Below are 18,650 nucleotides of genomic sequence, written 5' to 3' on the forward strand. Positions count from 1 at the left end.
CAGGGACACAGGAAGGTAGGCCTTTCACAATAATGCTAGAATGAAAAACCAGTGAGGGCAGGAAGGCTGCCAGGGAACAGTAACACTTGGAAAAATCCTTTTTAAGACCTGGGAGGTGACATTCTGGCAGGGAATAACTGAGAGAGGCAGGTATAAATAGGCTGAGTAACTGCTCGGAATAATGTGGGTGATTGGGAGAGTGTCAGTTGCATGTGATTATTCTGATTACCAAAGGAGAACAGAGCAGGGAGCGGCACATAGGAAATTAGCCCAAAAAACAAAGAAAAGCAGTCAAGATTCAAGACATCTTTTTGACCAAAAAATTAAAATTGAATTGAATTTGAAGAATAAATGAAAAATAATTGGCAACATTTTCACTGCTGTTACTTTTACCAATAGATTGAACTGAAATACAAGCAGTGTTTTCTGAGTAGGAAGCAAGCAAATTTGCTAGATGGGGTTTAAGAACAGCAGGGATGTACAAAGTTAAGTCCCAAATTTTGCACATCTCTAACAGATTAAAATACAAGTTTACAGGCATTTAGCTTTTTATTTATGGTACTCTTTTTCAAATATAGCAATAAAAAAAGATTTTTTCATTTAAAAAAAGATAATTGGAAAAAACGTCGCTGATATTATTGCAACCAAATCTATTAAAATGTGCTGCACAGCTTTTCGCTTGTCTCCTGACAATGTCAGACTCTACTGCTCAAATAGGTGTCATACCCCAAAGCTGCTATTTTGTTTGCAATACGTTCATACAGTCCTTACATTATTAATTATACATTTTCTTTTTAGTTCCCTTCCTTTTTTCTAAAACATCCAGAACTGTTTAATTGGTTATATCACAAGTGCATGAAGAATATGTGTGGATGGTTGCCTCTGATCTATATTTGGTTTATGCTGCCTTTCATTTTTTTTTTATGTGTCATCTCTGACAATGTGGCAATAGGAATTGCTGTCAGAAAGAGCCCAACAGATTTTACTCTCATAAGTAGAGCATTATTGTTTTCGCCATAGTGCTCTACTTCAGGCCTTCTCCAACCTCGGTCCTCGAGGGCCGCTGTCCTGCAGGTTTTAGAGGTTTCTTTGCTCCAGCACAGCTGATTGTAATTGAAAGCTGATTAACAGGCTTTTGGTCTATTGCAATCATTATAATCAGCTGTGCTAAAGCAGGGAAACCTGCAGGACAGCAGGCCTCGAGGACCGAGGTTGGGGTTGCCTGCTCTACTTTGTTTATATATGTAAATAGTTGTATTATGGTTTATGTATATGGAATAATTCAAGTTATGTGGACACTAGCATAAAAGGGAGAAAAAAGAGAAAAAAGAGAAGAAAAGACAGATACAAACAAAGCTTCATCAGTCTGCTTCATCACCTGCAAAGAGATGCAAAAAGAACTGCATAACCAACTGATCTAGAACTACAGATACAATACAGCAACATACAGTATAAACAATACGGAATGCATAAAGTGGTAGCTGAAGATAAAAATTGGTGAGTATGTAAGTAACCAGATCCAAGCACCCAAAACTCAAGATGCCTAAAGGGACCCCCAGAGCAAAGGTGCCTGAAAGGGGCCCACACAGGAATCCCCACCCCCATTGCAGTATGATTTAAAAAAAAAATGGTTCAAAAAAAGAGACCAAGGTTTAATATCATAGCACATCAACAGCTACTTAAAACCTTGTTCAACAAGAACTAGGCAAATAGCCAATAGAAAACTTAGCGGTTGCATAATCCTTAATTTACCAAATCATAATTTATCATTGTTGAAATGTGCTATCTTTGGACAATTCTGTAGATGTAAGCTTAGATATTAGACCTAAAGTTCTGTTTTTCCAACAAGACCAGTTACAAATTGCTTAAACATACAAATGAAAATTCTGTCTGTTATTTTCAGACAAAACAATAATTGATCCCTTGAGTTAGGTAAAATGTCTTGTTTCTGAATGATTCATATGTCAGCGTAAAGGGTATGAATAAATCAGAAATGTTTATGGACTGCCTAAAAATATCTTTACAAAGACATTCAATAATCCTACCGCTCAGTAAATGAAAAGAGCCACAAATTCTAAATGTTGACTGGAAAGCTGGACAAACAGTCAAATAAAAACAGTCAGTAAAAGAGGGTGACTGTCCCTTCTTACAAGCAGGTGGGGAGGACCAATTATAAAAAGGAAATTAACAGCCAACTTTGTGTAAAAGGACTTGAACACAATTGAAATTCTCTAAAAATGTTCCCTTTTGTCCCACAGTGATGGTGGAAAAAAAACTCCAGTAAAACCCCCCCCCCGCCACACTCCTCAGACTGCCCTGTGTTTCCCCTTTGCGTGTGTCGAGATCTGAAAGCGTCCTACACGATCTCAGACTGCCTTGCTCTCGATCAAAGGTAGCATGTGTTATTCAGTCAAACTATGATAAAGGGGTTCCTGTTACAATTAAGGGGAAGTTCTGTTTTCTCTTTCCCACCACTGCCCCTTCTCCTCTTACCCTCTCCTGGTTTGTTGGCACATTGGTCAGATAACTGTGGACATGAGAGCAGTGGCTTCGACCTCTACTGACAGTAATGATTGAACCTTGACCCTAGGCTTTTTTGTCCAAGCGATGATGACCCTGCATGGGTTTTCCTGACACTGGAAGTGAGCTGAGGGTGATCCCTAAGTGATAGGGACTAAAACAATTCACAGCTTGTACACCATCTAATAGGTTTTCAGAAAATATGTCCTTTCTCGTTAGAACTTTAGCTTAGTTGGCTGTATTTAGAATTCAAAGTCCAATGGATCTATATCTCATATGCTTGCATGGGAACGTGTCCTTTTTCCCTTCCAGTCCCCCCCCCCCCTTCCCTCATATACCCCCGTCCACTTCCTGCTATCTCCAGGCCAATCTAAGGCTGCGCTATTACGAGTCCTGTACTCGGCGTGTTGGCGGGCGATTTAGAACATCAACACCATCAATCAACCCAGCGATGGGGCCAACCAGCTGGCTGAACCGTCCCGTCCCAGTACCGTACAATTTGTCATCCAACGAGGCCAACCCGCGTTCATGTAACTACACCCAAACCTTTCTCCACTTTGTCTCTCCCCTTCTGATGACTTTTTGACTCAGCCTTCTGAACGACTTCCTTGAAGCCTTGATGTCTCAACTCACAAAAGCCTCTTTGCCAAAAATTTTAAGCTTGTTTTCTTTTTGTCTCTCCATATGAGAATAATTGAGCAGTAATGGACAGTCATGAAACAAAGCTAACTTTGGTTCCCGTTGACTGATGTTTGTGTTGCTGTAAAAAAAAAAAAAGGGGGGGGGGGAACAGCAGCGGCCTTTATTTCTTGTTTTGACCATTACGTTCACTGGAAAAATGAGCTGTTATTTGGCTATCACAAATGTTTCCCCTTTTGTTTTATGTGTCTCACTGGGCCGGGCAATTATGCACCAGAGTATATAGACAACATATAAACAAACAAGTAAACATGCAGTGGAGAAACCATGAGTCACATTTCTGTAAAACACTAGATATGCTGATCCAAACAACACAAGTGATCAGTGTGAGGTATAATTTCTGTTGAATTACAATAACAGGGTAGAGTATACTTTACACGTCTGTAAAGTGTAAAGATTGGCTCATTAAAAAGGAAAAAACTACTTTGCAAACACAAACAAAATCTTTAAAGATTTTTTACAATTTGTCAGATTACTACCACGTCTCTTTTTATTTGTGTTGGATATTCAGAATTTATGTAACAAACTAAATCAGAGATGTGGAGTGGAAAAGGTAGAACTATCAATTTTATACAAAATGCAGACCTTTAAAGCTTGGAGTGTAATCACTGGCTTTTTTGCTTAACGGCCTGCAAAACTTTCTTTTAAAGCATCTACAGAAAGTTTTCTTCCGACTGTTTCCCAGAGGGGAGATAACAAATGGTTGCCCTCTAGTAAAATGTCCCCATCTGATCTGTGGATCCCTGCAGCTCCTCCAAAGTTAACATGGACGTCTTGGCAGCTTCTGCAGTCTTTATCTTAGTTTAAACTTCTCAGCAGCATTCTCTCTGACCTTTCTTCTGTCTTGATTAATGATGCTGTTTATTTATAAAGTTCTAACAAACCTTCACAGAAATGCTTGGTTTATAGTGAATTTAAATAATGCTTTTCAACATGACTTCTTAAAGCGAAGGGTTGTACAGGAGACGTTTAAGGTAAGGGGGAGCAAAGAACATATACAAGCCACAATGTTCCACTATTTGTATGGGAAAAAAATAACAAAATGCACCAGGCACTTTTTGTCTTACAAGTATGTACTAATTTTTATGTATCTATTCTAAAGCTATGTATTAAATCCCACTAAAATACAGAGATGTTAGAGGTTACAGAACACAAAATCGGAAATAAAATGCAATTTGCCATTTTATGTTTCAACTTTATGCTTTTTAATGCCTTTTAACAGTGTTTCATGAATGAGATGCCACGCTTTCATAAGATTAAATTGTGTTTGTTTTTTTTCTTAATTTAGAGGGATGTATTTGAGTCACTGTAGCCTTGCATATGAGAAATTTCCTTCAGCGTGATCTCATTGACACCATCCTAGCACACAAACACAGGCTTCCTCTCGCTTTTATAAATGCTCAGCCTCACTGTCTGCCTCTCTTTTTTGCTCCACTCTGACTCCCCAGGCCAGCTGAGTGGGCCCTGGAGGCACAGAGCAGGCCTTGGAGTTGTCCAAACAGCCAAAATGAAGGTCTGGGGAAGTTCCTAGCTCTTTTGTCTCCGCCATCTCAGCCAGGGGAACAAGTGCAGCACAGTGCACTGACTAGGTTCTGTGTCGGCCAGGGTCACGGCATGGCGGCCCGGCAGTCGCTCCCAGTCACGCTACCATTCCTCCCCTCAGAGCCCCACCGCCGTGGACAGCAAAACAGCCAGCCCAGCTGCACCACTGGCTGCCCCTTTACCCGTTCAATCAGCTGGGGTCAGCCACAATCAGCCAGTGATGATGCACATCTGTGTGTGTGAGCAGGGAGGTATGCCGCAAATAGTCCCCCCCCTTCCTCTGAAGCCCATAAACAATATAGCAAAACGTCTTCCAACACAACAAACCAAGACATGAGGCGAGCCAGATTTATGTACAAGAGTACAAAAAATTGAAAAAAAAATGTTGCCAACAGTGGAAGGCAAAAGCTGTGTCAAATTTAAAAGATCAACTTTAAAATCTGTGCAGGGGATTAGCAACAGTCTGCAAATCACAGCCGACACTTCCAAATATCCGAATGAAAATGATTTGTGCTAAACAGAACCAGGCATAAAAGCTGGGCGTCTTTTTACGCCGGTCTCACGCAACTTTATTTGCCTGTGAATAATTTTCCAGCATCCCGTTCAAGAAAGGCACGTTTGATTTCAGCTTTACGAGAGCATGTTTTACAAATTCCACCCCGGGCCAAGAGAAACTGTACCTGGCAGTCCTACTAAAAAATGGCTTTCCTAACCTCCACTCCACATAAACAAGCAACTAAACATCTTTGATTTAAGAACTGAGCAGAAAACGGACATACAGATGAACAAAATTGTTTAAAATAAAGAACAAAATATAGAAAGAAATGCTGAAATAAAACCTAGAAAAAAGGACTGGGTTGCATCAGATATCAGTATGGTATTGTCATATTTCTGCTTTTAATCCATCCTTTCAAGTTGTAATTTCCACAGTGTTCTTTGGGTAGCTGCAAAAAAATGTGTTTAGGGACATGGGGGAGTGATTGGGCAAAATTACAACAAGCAGAAATTGGACCCTTGGCACTGGCCTTTCTTTGAAAAGTCTTAATGACAAATCACCACTTTCCCTTTCACCTCGTCGTGTTTTGTCTGAACTCTTCCTGGGAAGCTCTACTTCCACAGTAGAGAAGCATATTGCCAGCTGAGACAGCTTAAATCTGCCTGCAACCAGATTCTGAACCAAACATTTTGTTCTTGAATACCTGCCTGGACATCTATGATAAAACTAGCTTATTTTATTGGGACAGGTGTTACTGCAGTTTAAAAAGGCAAATTTGTTTGGTAAGTACTTGTTGTATTTAATTCTGGTAGAAAGATTGATTATGTACATTGAATGTACACAATATGGCTGAAATCTTTGGGTCTTAAACTTTTAAAATACCCTGTATTTTAGAACAGGATTTTTGTTGTTTTTTTTCTCCTTTTTTTTTTTTTTTGGGAAAATGTTGATATGAGTTGAATATTTCTACCTCCAGTTAGCCAGGTCTCTATTTGTACAATACCCAATAAATCATAATGTTTTCTGGCTTTGGGGGTTGTAAAGGGACATATCGAGCACACCGCTGCACTCTGAAATCCATACAAGGGCACAATATTTTAAATATGCTGCAGTGAGCAAAAGCGCAGTCAAAAGAAAGCACAGCGCATACCGTGCCCTGTCTAAAAAGCCCTTAAGATGCAATTCTGACGTCAAAGCCATCACTATTCTATTTAAATTACTAGCCCTATTTTAAAGCTAATTTCATTGCTTACTTAACTTCTACATGGTTTATATCAAAGTTTCCTCTGAGAGCCAATCAGGTCAGCTCAAGTACAAGGATGCTACTTAAAGAAAGGTTTGAGAAGGGTAAGTCGTAGTTTTTTGCCCCTTTTCAAATATATATTTACAAACAAACCAGGAGAAATATTATTTGTGAATATAATCATAGCTCAAGAGTTAAGGTCAATTTGGCTTTTTGCCACTCAGTATTAACGGACTTCATTTTTTTTTCTAGTATTTTGATGCTACTTGTCTACCTCTTTTTCATAATTAAATACTGTGAAAAAATAATAATACATTTCTTTTATCTAAAGCATATTTACTTTCTAAAGATATTTTCAATCCATCTCTTGTCTATGTTGGAGTGGTCCTTCAGGCTGTTTGGTGCTGTAGTTGCCAGGACTTTTGCCTTTCAGCATAAAGATCTTGGTTTCAAATCCAGGCCTAGGGTCTTTCTGAATCCCTGTGCAGTCTGGGTACTCTAGTCTAGCATTCCACTTGCAGTCCAAAAATCTGACTTTGAGGTAGATTTCTTTCTCTAAATGTCCCTTAGATTTGCTGCAGGTATGGTTGTATTTCTCTGTGATTGACTGGCAACTTGTAAAGGATGTACCCTGTCTTTTGCCCTAACACTTCTAGGGACAGGCACCTGCCATCTGTGACCCTGACAGACAAGAATAAACAATCATGCATTCAGAGTCTCCTTCTGTAGGACAGCTTCAGACCAGCTTTACTAAAATCAATATTTTTGTTCTGTGAGAGAAAGAAGGTAGTCAGAAAAGACCTGGGAAACAGTGATACTAAGTGCTCCACCTTGCAACCCAAAGACTTAATATCACACAGTATTTTGAGTCTTTGTGGTTTTAATCCCTGTTTCAGTGGGTAGGCTCATATGAAATAAGGGAGATTATGAAACCTGATGAAACCAGATTAACCCTTAGAAACCACCTGCTGGTAAATATGGGGGATTACATTCAAACTCAGAACATGGATTTACTGACTTTTCAGATGAAAATACAACAAGAACGCACCTTAGATTGCAATTCCAACTTGGAAAGCATGGATAACCAGTCAGCCTGGAGTTCAGTTTTCTAATATGGATAATGGGACAATATCTCATCCATTTTGGGTTAAACGGCAGCAAACATGGTAGTGCACAACGTCTATGTTTGAACAAGTTCCCCTCTGGGGGTGTTAATGGATAAAATCCTCCCAAAAAATAAATGAGCTTGTGGGCAGTGGGGAGTGTTGGTCTACTGGTTATAGCAGTGCACTTGTGCTCTGTGAAGGTTACAAGTATTCGGTCGATCCCCACAGCCTGCACCCTGGCTCTCTGAGCAAGACTCTTAACCCATCATTTGTTAGCAAATCTAACTGTTCTGGGAAGCAAGTAGGAATTTAGTAAGGGTTGGAAATTTACTAAGGAATGAATTTTCCAAACAGAAAAGTTGTCAACGAAACAGCCAGAATTGATATAATACAAACTAGCAAATGGGATAAATTACCTCTCTCTTTTAAGTTTTAATTAATAATTCAATTTATTCTTTTCCCCTTCCAAACTTATGAATATAACATTTAATGATTCTTTTGCTTCTTACATGCAGTTTTTTAAATTACATTTCCTAATAGAAGTAGCAGTCTGAAAGGAGACTATACCCTACTACTATACCCTATTAACTTTTGATGTTAATTGAGAGAAAGTAAATCAGCTAAAGACAGTTAAAAGAGTTTTACATCAGTGCGACTGATTGCTTTGATTCAAATTCCTCTTAACCTCTTAATAAGAATATGTTTTAAACATCTTCATAACAAAAAAATTAAATGATCTTCAGTCTAGGTAAGATCTAGGCTAAACTAAAACAGAAAGTTTCACCTTTAGAGCAAAAGAAAGGACTGTTCCCCTAGTAGTAACAAGAAACCACAGCAAGTCCTCTAGACCTGACTGATGACTGAGGGATAGCAAAGCTAAATCCCAGCCCAGGTGACCACCAGCAGTCTCTGTTTGCAGCCTCGTCTTGAGGGTCTAACTACTTAATAAGTGGCTGTCCAAGGTTTCCTGGACATAGTCCAGACCAGCAGAGGCCCCGTTCAAAATGGACGAGCAACAGCACAAGGAGGGCTCCATTTATCAATCACACCAATCACAGACTTTTCCGGGACTAGGGACCGCCACATGTTGGGGATTAGCTGCATGGAATTCAGTACAACTAAATTGCAGAGTCAGCCGGTTGGAGATTATAGCAAAATCAACAGTTAAAGAGTTGGATTACACTTCACATGGAAATGTTTGTATTACTTATTAATGTAAGTTTAGGTCTAAATTTAAACTTTGACAGCCAGCACAGCTGCAAATGCTAAACTACTGCAGTAGGGAACTATCTAATCATAAAACAGTAAAATCAGGCATTTTGTAAAACATTTTAAGCATTAATGTTTTGACTCTAATAAAGCTCTGTGAAAAGGTATTTGTAAACAGAAAACTTTATTTTATGGGATTTTATATGATAGCTAAACAGGGAAAAGCAGATTATTATGTTCAACCCGCTGCAGATATTTTGTGGAGCTCTATTTGTCTGAGGTCACATCGGCTTTAGTATATTTTTGCCAAATTTTCAAATGCAGAGAGACTAACATTTTCCATGTTTTCTTTACAGAATTGCTGTGTAAAGTTTGAGTTTTGGTCTGGAATTTGACTGAGGGTGTCACACTTCTAATATTTATATAACCCCCTACATCCAATGCCAGTGTCGGATGTAGGAGTTACTATAAACGACCTCCTACATCTCCTAAATCTGAAATTGAAGGGTTGACGGTTCAAGCCCTGGCTCCAGCTTTCAGGTTGTTATGTCCTTTGACAAGACATTCACCCACATTGTCTCCTGATAGTGGTCAGAGGGCCTGTTTGCGCCAGTATAGAGCAGCCTTGCTGCTGTCAGTGAGCCCCAGGGCAGCTTGGGCTACAGTGTAGTTTGCCATCATGAATGGGTTCATGACTGAGTGTAGTGTAAAGGACTTTAGTCAAGTCCTCTGACTTGAAAATGCTCTATCTAAGTACAGGCCATTTACCATTTAATGTATATCGTAGCTGTATGATTAGTAGCATTAACCCTTTGGGAGAAAAACTCAATTTTGCATTTTAGAGAGGTTTTAGTTTCCTCTCAAAATGCTCCAGTTTCTCATTCCCTACTGCAGAAACACTCTCCCACAGCATGATGCTGCCACCACTGGTTGGTATGGTGTGCTCAGGTTAGTATGCAGTCTTAGCTTTTCAACAAACACATCTTGTTATTGGACTAGAACATTTTGGTCTCATCAAAACCAAGAATTTCTTCCAACTTGGCTACTACTTCCTAGCCTGGTGAGACCATCCTGATCTCGCGAGCTTTCAAGATTTTACTCGCTAATCAGTCTGGAGACTCTCCGATGAAGAAAATTTGGAGCCGTTCACCAAACGAACGTCCAATCAGCGTTGGCTTTGAGGCGGGTTGAGGTGTGATGCAACGAGAAGCGCGACAGTTCAGTCTAAAGAACATGGCGGCTTCAGCCGATGAAACTAGCGTTAGCGTGGCTATTGCACTGTATTTCTTCACTGAAAGAAGAGGAAAACACTGCTCTGGAGGCTTTTCTCAGAGGAAAAGATGTTTTTGCTCTTCTCCCGACTGGTTTCGGCAAGAGTTTGATCTATCAATTGGCTCTTCTTTGTTGTCGCTCTGTTACGTCATATGCTTCGTTGATCTGATTGGTTTATTTGGCCCGTCTATCACCAACATAGGCCAATCAGCTAACCAGTATTTTCGCCCCCTTCCTTCAACAGAAGGTTTCCAGATGGATATTCGGAGCAAATCTATCTGACGGAGTCAGGTTAACTGCTTCCCCCAATATAGCTTATGATAACTGTAAAATCTGAGACATTATACCCTTTTTAATTAGTAGCTTTTTTCGTACCACTGCTTCATCAATGTAAGATGTGTGGATTTTACTAGTTAACAGAATCTCCTGTGCTTCTTAGCTAAGCCTTTGGCAGATAATGGAGACAAACACATTTCCGTGGGTCTGTCTTTTCATTTATTTCTGTCTCTGCTTTGAATCTCTCCTCCACTTTAGCAGTAGCCCTGACCTATCTGTGGTGTTCCTTGGTCTTTATTACATTTTTTGTTAACTAATGTTCTCAAATAAACCTATGAGACCTTCATACTTGCACAAATGTATATAACAGTTCCTGATTTTTATTTGTAATAGAACATCATGTTGGTCTATACCATAAGTCCTATTTAATAAGCTGTTGCTTTAGCATCACATTGTGGAAGCAGCTTTGAAAACAAACACAGTCTTACCGTCCTAAATTTGTTCACGACATCTGTTAGTGACCACATTGGTTCATGTTCATTTGTGGTTTAAAGTTTCCCATAGGACCAAAATACATGCCATACATTTTACATGATTCCCACACCCTGTCCATACTGTTTTCCTCCTCACCAGTGCATCACAAATGAGACTCATATGAATGTTCAGAGAAGATATTTGTTGTTACCCAGCTTGTGCACAAACTGCAAGATGCTGTGAAGCGGATTTAGAAACAGATGGAGAGAGTTGTGCTGTCACATCACCTCTGGCATGTTGTGTCACTCCTGCTCATTTCCATCTCCACACACAGGTAACAGAAAAGACGCTGACAGCTGTCAGAGAGGAGCTTAGCAGGTCTTGTCAACGATTCACTGAACTCAGCCCTCCTGCCGCTTTGTAGGACACGCACACTTTGACATAATGTGACTATAACTAGAGAGAGGGGGAGGGAGGTGTGTCTGTTTCTGATAGAGATAGATAGGGAAATATAGATTGGAGGTGAAAGAAGAGAAAGGAGAGGCATAGCACAGTTGATCTCCTTGAAACAAGACTTTTTTAGATTTTGGTTTTTAAATAATATTTTTTTTTAGCAAAAATGGTAAAAGGGCATGCAGGTTTAACTTTAGTGTGGATTCATGATTTGCACCATGTTTTACCTGTGGCAAATAAGGCATGAACATTGTTAATGATTATGTTGATTCTATCAGGGAAGAAAGATTCTCTTGCATCTGTCAGTCTTAAGTTATATTTGTGAAGTCACTCTATAGATTTCATAGTGAACCTGGTGTCCATTATTTTGCCACCTTTGTTTGTTTTTTTTAGCCCCTGTCACACCTTGACGTACGAAAAATCTTGCAAAAACGCTTGCATACGTTGGATAAGTTATGGGTACGTTTGGTATAAGTTATGAGCATGCTGATATACGCTTTTTATGATGACCAGGAGGGGAGCAGCTTTAACTAATGCTTCGTAATGCCCATGAAATGATGCTTGTGCATCATTCATGGGCATTATGCTGCCGTGCGCTATGCATAAGTTAGGCTGTCGTTGGACATAAGTTCTGGACTCGTTATGAATACGCTATGTATACGCCCAAAATTGAAAAAAAAAATACATAGAAAGTTCAGTGTATGCCAATATTTTAGGAGATGTCAGGCATACCCTGTCTAAATCAGCAAGATGTGACCGGGCCCATTAGCGTTCCTTCTTTTAATTTCTTACTGCTGCAGCATTTCTTCATGGAGACTTCATCTTCCCAGAGAGACTCTTCCCTTTAACTGGAGCAATGGATCCAATGATGTCTGCAACTTTAAAATGGAAACTATCAAGCGGCTCATCTACTGAATTACAGAGTAGCGTGGAAGCAAAAGGATAAACTTGACGTGAAATTTTTTATCATACTGTTCATGATAACACGCTTTCTTATAACAATTTTTTTGGTCATTAGGTTAGCAGGAGAGACGGTTTCAAAGAGTACAAAAATGGTTTGATAAGCCAACATCAGCTACAAAACCATGCTCTTTATTGATAACAAAATCGTAAATGCAACCTTGATTGTGAAGTGTTTGTTTAAGTGGCAGTTCTGCAGTTAGAGCAAGGATGTCTAAGGCAGTAACTTCTGCAGGAGGAAAACACAGGACCATGTTGATCTGATGGAGGATGATTATGAACGTGTGAGTCACTAACCTGGTTCTATAGTTTAGTCTGTGCCTGGAGAATGAGGTTGATTTCAGCTGTTTGGCTGTCAACAAGACATGGCGGGTGCCGCCCAGAGAGTCCCACTTGCTGCAGCCCCGGAGGACGGAGAACAAGCAGGATATTGGATCAGAGCAGATAAAGGAAGGCAGGAAAATCCAGAGGGCAAAGCCAGAGCCGGTGTCGAGGATATGCTCAGGATACAGAACAAGCAGGCAGGTTAACTGGAGCAGGAGATACAAATGAAGGGTGATGAGAAAATGGGCATAGCTAGACAGGTAAATGAAATGAGTAGTCCAGCCAGACAGAGTTGGCTGTTTGAGTCAAACCAAAATTATGTCACACTGTTCTTTCGGAGCTCTGTTTTCAGGGTTGTCAACATGTACATTAGAGTCCCCCACAAGAATTAATCAGTCAGGTTTAAACCCTTTTTCAGATAAAGGTTTGTTGAAATCATTTAAAAAGTTTGTTTTGGACTTCGGAGGCTCGTAAACATTCCGAAACATGGCTTGAACAAGGTCCTGTACTTGGACAGCCAGATATTCAAAAGATTTAAAGTCATCCAGAATCACTTTTCAACACTTTAGTGAATCATTAAACAGAGTAATGGATCCTCCCGGATCAGAGCAACCTGTTCTGATGGAGAAAACTGTATTTTGGAGGTGAGGTCTCCAATAAAATCAGCATCTCATTATACTCATCTAGCCATGTCTCTGTTAGAAACATAAAATCAATATTTTGCTAAGTAATTAAGTCATTGATTTAACATCTTATGTTAATTAAAACCAGTTTAAATACCTTGGTTGATATTATCTCTCCAGCTGTTTGAGTTCCAAATTATATACTACTGCTACTATCCTTTTAACTGATCTTTCTGCCATGTATTAAAACTAATATTTTACACCCATCTTCCTTTTGGGGACCCAGCTTTTTCTGGAGAGGATCACTTATGATTAAGTTACCACAGGAACCCAAAGTATATCACAGACAAGTAATTTGAAGGTCCTGATTGCAAACACTACCATCTTTCATTGCATGTGGAGGAGACAGAGTCGGAACTTTCCAGCTTCCTGGCAGGGAGGTGAGTTTTCTTAAGTTTTCATGTTGAGGGGACAGTTTCATGGTAGTGTTGCACTGGAAATACGAGATATCACTGTGGAGGGGTTGTGGGTGCCCCAGTTGGAGAGAAGTTGTGTGTTTTGTTGGGATTGCAAACTGGTTTGCTGGTGTCTGAGGGGTGACAACTGTGCTACAAAGCATTGATGACATGAATTTATCGCCGTTACATTATCGACTACAGAATAATCTGTTTTGTGCCGTATATTGACGACTGAATTTCACCACAGCAACGTCCGAGCACAAAGACAAATAATCCCCTATTTCATAAATTGTTGCCGTCTACTTTATTAGCTCTTCATCCACTTTACTGATTCATTTAATGTGATCAGTTTTATCAAGTGCTTCATTTTAGACCAACAAACAATCCAATTCCAAACTTCTTGTTACCTATAGAGCTTGTGGTTTTGCTATTAATTCGAGGACTTCCAAATCTGAGGATCTCTGTGATCGAAATTTAAGCAAACTTGTGCAGAATCTGGCTACACAAAGAGGAAAGGCTACAATGCTGTCTCCAGTTGTCTTTCAGCTTCACTGTCCTCAGTCCTAAACAAACAAAACACACCATGAGGGGAAGCTAAACACTTTCTGATTTTAAATATGGCTCCTTATTTTAATATATTAGGTCATCAGTAAACTTTACCAAAAAAAAGTGCAAGTTTGCTCATTTAAACTGCTCTTTTTGTGTGACAGTCACTAATGCAACATATGCACTTGTGTGGGCTGGAAATTGAAATATTTTTACAGAGCTATACTTTGAATGCCGTTTAAGGCTAATCACAAATATGCTCTTGATATTTTGAATTTCTGGAAATTCTTCATATCCCTGTAAAAGTATTCTGTATTCACTTTTTGTTCATATTGAAATCTTTAGGTGCTCAATGTAATCTTCATGTTGGCTTAAAGATTCCAAAGCAATCTGGTTAATCACATTTGATATAAGCTCTGAGACTGGTGTGACACTGAGACTGGTGTGACAGCTAAGTAAAAGCAATAAAACTCAGTGTTCTGTACCTTTACATTCCTGTTACTGTCTGACATCCCGAGCATAGAGAGTGAACAAGAGCGACACGGATGCAGTCTCCAAACAACAGCTGCAAAGTTATTTCTGGAAGAAATGCAACATTAAAATAACAAAGCTTCAGTCTGGATTCAATAACACTTTTACATAGCATCACACTGTTGTATTGGTATAGAAGATTGATTCCAGCCTTCATTCCCTTAGAAAATATTTCCATGAATGTTGAGTTTAAGTAATCTTTAAAGAACACCTGTACTCCCATTTCATAATTAAATTATTGAGGTGGAACTGCAATATTTGAAATTAACTTCTGGTTGTTGTAGATCTCAGTTTGTTTTCTCACATTCTAGAGATGGGTATTGCTGCAGCCTGCAGAGCTCCCCATCCATAAAGCTCCTCTCATGGAGCTGGTCAGCTGAATTCAAGCCAGAGCCCCAGTGCTCTCTCCTTCTGCAATAAAACTCCATGGTATATATTAATCACTTGTCCTTTTTCCAGCTGATAAAACATCATATTTTGTGACCCATCATATCTTCTTAATAAAGGAGGTGCTTTTGCAGATTTTGTCTCACCAGTCTGCTATCTGCAAACTTCACCAGATTTGTACGCTAATATCACAAGACCAATAAAGTATCCTAATTTTAAACTCAGATGTCAAAAAACCTCTTCAAACATCACCCTTGCTAACAAGCTGCATAATAAAATAGTAGAGGAAGAATTGAAAACAGACATTTGATCAGTTTATGATGATATATAAGAAGTGTTTTGAGAAGGAAAAGCATTGGGAGTGCAGCTTTGGTTCACCAGAGGAGAGGACATGGTTGTGAGGAAATGTTGTTATTTCTTCACATTCTATGCCATATTTTAGATTTAATATCTAAAATATTCGACACCTAATATTTTTTTTCTGAAACAATAGGAAAAGATTAATGCTTTGTTTATTTTTCTTATCTAGGTGCCGATAGCTTACTCGGAGTAAGGATAAGTCTTTTCAGCTTCTTCTCTGTTTCAGAAGCAAATTATTAGATTAGCAAATTATTCTGGATCGAAAGCATCTAGTGCCCCTTTTGTTTTCTTAAAGGTCATAGATACAAATTTTTTAAATAACCAAAAAACTGAACATCCAGATAAGGGAGGATTAATAGTTTTCATTTTACTGAAAAAATTGCATATAAATATCTTTTTTTTTTTTTTTGACAGGGGCTAAATATATTAATATTTACGTCAGATTACCATGGCAACATCGAGGAGTTGACTCCTTTAACTGAAATTAAAATAATGCAGCATTAACTGCCCTACTTTCGCCAATCAGATTAGATATCTGAGTTAAACCAAGTGGTTTTAAAGATTATTTTTCTTATCAGTAGGGGGCCCAGGGAAAGACCTAGGACACCTGTCCATCGGCTGGCCCTGGAAGGCCATGGGCTTCCCCCAGAGGAGTTGGAGCTGGAAAAAGGAAAGTCTGGATGTCTCTGCTGTCCATCCATCATTGTTTCTAAACATCACGCTGCCAGTTTGCCGTCAAATATCAAGGTGTTTTTTCTCTGTACTAATAAGGGTCACTTTGTCTCATTGTCAGTTTTGAAAAAAAACTAAAAAAAACTTTACCATCCATAATTTTTTTCAAATGTATTTTACTGCTTAAATATATAGTTAATCTCAACATAATTAAAATAAATATATGTTTGTATACCTGTATATACCTGTATACCTGTATTTCTAATTTTATTAGGATAGTTTTTATTAATCAGTAATTGCTGCAAAGATTCCATTACATCTATTTTTCTTAGTTTTGTGCCCCTTAAATTGTTTTCTTTTCTTGCATTGTACATTGCAAAACCTGAAAAACTAAATTTAACTCTTGTTTTAGAACCTCCTTGCCCTGTTTGGGTTTATTTAGAGGTATAAGCTTAGAGCTTAAGGTATATGTTTTATATAAATGCATTACAAGGTTGTAAAAGTTAGGACATGAAAATAAGTGAAAAAGTTTGTATGCCCTTGGAGGGTTATTACATGTTAGATTAGTAAAATACAGATCTATTTGCCATTTCTCAACTTACCTAAATCATAGATTTAATCAGAGATCAGGAGCAAGTCATTAAAAAGGGAAAATAAAATGTAAAAAATTAGGGCTGTGGTACATGTGGTAAATAAAAGGTTCTGCATTTTAGTTTTTTGCAGAGTTATCTCCCCAATGATCAGAGCGAACAGAGATGTTGATGTGAAAAATCCTGCTACACAAAAGGCGGCTTTCCTGGATTGGAAGGTATCAAAACTCTTGGCTGCTGTCAGAAACAAACAAAGCAGCCAAAGGTACACAATCAGTCCTGCATTTATACCATTTTCTATGTGACATATCAATTATAAACCACCGTCTTTTAAAACGTTTCTTTCCAGTCAAAATAGAGCTGGTGCATTTTATGGAACAAGGATCTGTTTTATTGAATACTTCTTTATACATCTAAAGCTGCCATGGTTCTAACATACCTTTATTTTATGTTAGACCATTTATGTGGAAGTTCTCAGTAATCAGGGACTTGAAAACCACAAACCATCTTGAATTGGTGGCAACCAAAATTTCACTAAGTTTTTCTAAAGACAGCGAAAGACAAGAAACTTGGAAGGAAAGCCATATTTGTTAAAAGATAAAAGTCATCCCAGAACAGAGGAAGAGGATAGCAGTTCCAGCTTCCAAACATCTATAATTTGGTAATGAGACTGGTTCCAATTAAATAACACAAGCGCACTCACCATGATTTATATGACAAAACACAAAACCCATGCACAACAAAATACTTAAAGATTCCTGGAGGACAATTGGGGCAGTATTTGATTTGCATCTGACTTGTAACGTGTTTAAGATGTTGAACCTCCATGCTGCTTGAAAACATCAGCACTCCAACGACAGATTGTTCCATTGTGAGCCCAACAGAAATGACCATGATGTCAAATCCTTTTAAAAGAAACTGAGTGAAAGTCTGGCTGCCTCAAAATTATGATTAAACTGCTCTGCTAATTTATCACTGTTCAACTTATTGTTGTTCTATTTATACTGATATTAGAAATCGTTCATTTGTATTTTGAATACTTGAGTACTATTAAATGCATGTACTTTTGAATGCTGAAGTATTTCTCAAAAGTGAGTACTTTTATACTTTAACTTGAGTAGAATTTTGAACAAGTAACTTGTAAGATTCGACCATGAGTATCAATACTTTTGCTTAATAAGTACTGTTGAGTACTTCGTCCACCATTGGCATTAAACATGGACAAAAAAAATGACGAATGATTTTTAAAGGGTTCCCATTTTTAACCTAAAAAAAACTTAAACTTCAATTATTTTTTCATACTATTTAGAACTATTCTAAACATGAAACAGGATTCACAACCATGAACGACTAACAGCACTAGTATTTCTATCAAGTGCACCAAAAATGTATCTCAATATATTTCTATAAAATGTACTTTGTCGTGTACTTCATCATAACAGTCAATGTATCCATTTATATTTTACCCAACTACAAAGAAATTAACTGTGGTTTCACACCGAGAACAGATTAAGCTAATGACTTAGTGTCAGTGTGAGGATAGACTTTGGAGATAATGGCCACTTCCCATAAGAGTGCTTTTCACCAAGGGGGTTATCACCTATGGTAAGAGTGTGTGAGTGCTTTTCACATGCAGTATAGGTCAACGGCATTGGACCATGGACACAGAGGTAACACACTATTAGCGTGCATTACTGGAAATAAATTAGCATGTAATTCTTTGGTTTTATTAAATTATATTTTGGAGGTCCAAAAGTAAAGCTACTATAATTTTAATTGAATGTAAGTGTTAGAATATCATGAATTTATCCAAAAATATTCCATGAGCTGGAATAGTTTCAGAGGGAATATCCATTTATATATATATATATATATATATATATATATATATATATATATATATATATAT

This window comes from Cyprinodon variegatus, unplaced genomic scaffold, assembly GCF_000732505.1.
Source record: "Cyprinodon variegatus isolate N-32 unplaced genomic scaffold, C_variegatus-1.0 Scaffold135, whole genome shotgun sequence".
Taxonomy (NCBI): Eukaryota; Metazoa; Chordata; class Actinopteri; order Cyprinodontiformes; family Cyprinodontidae; genus Cyprinodon; species Cyprinodon variegatus.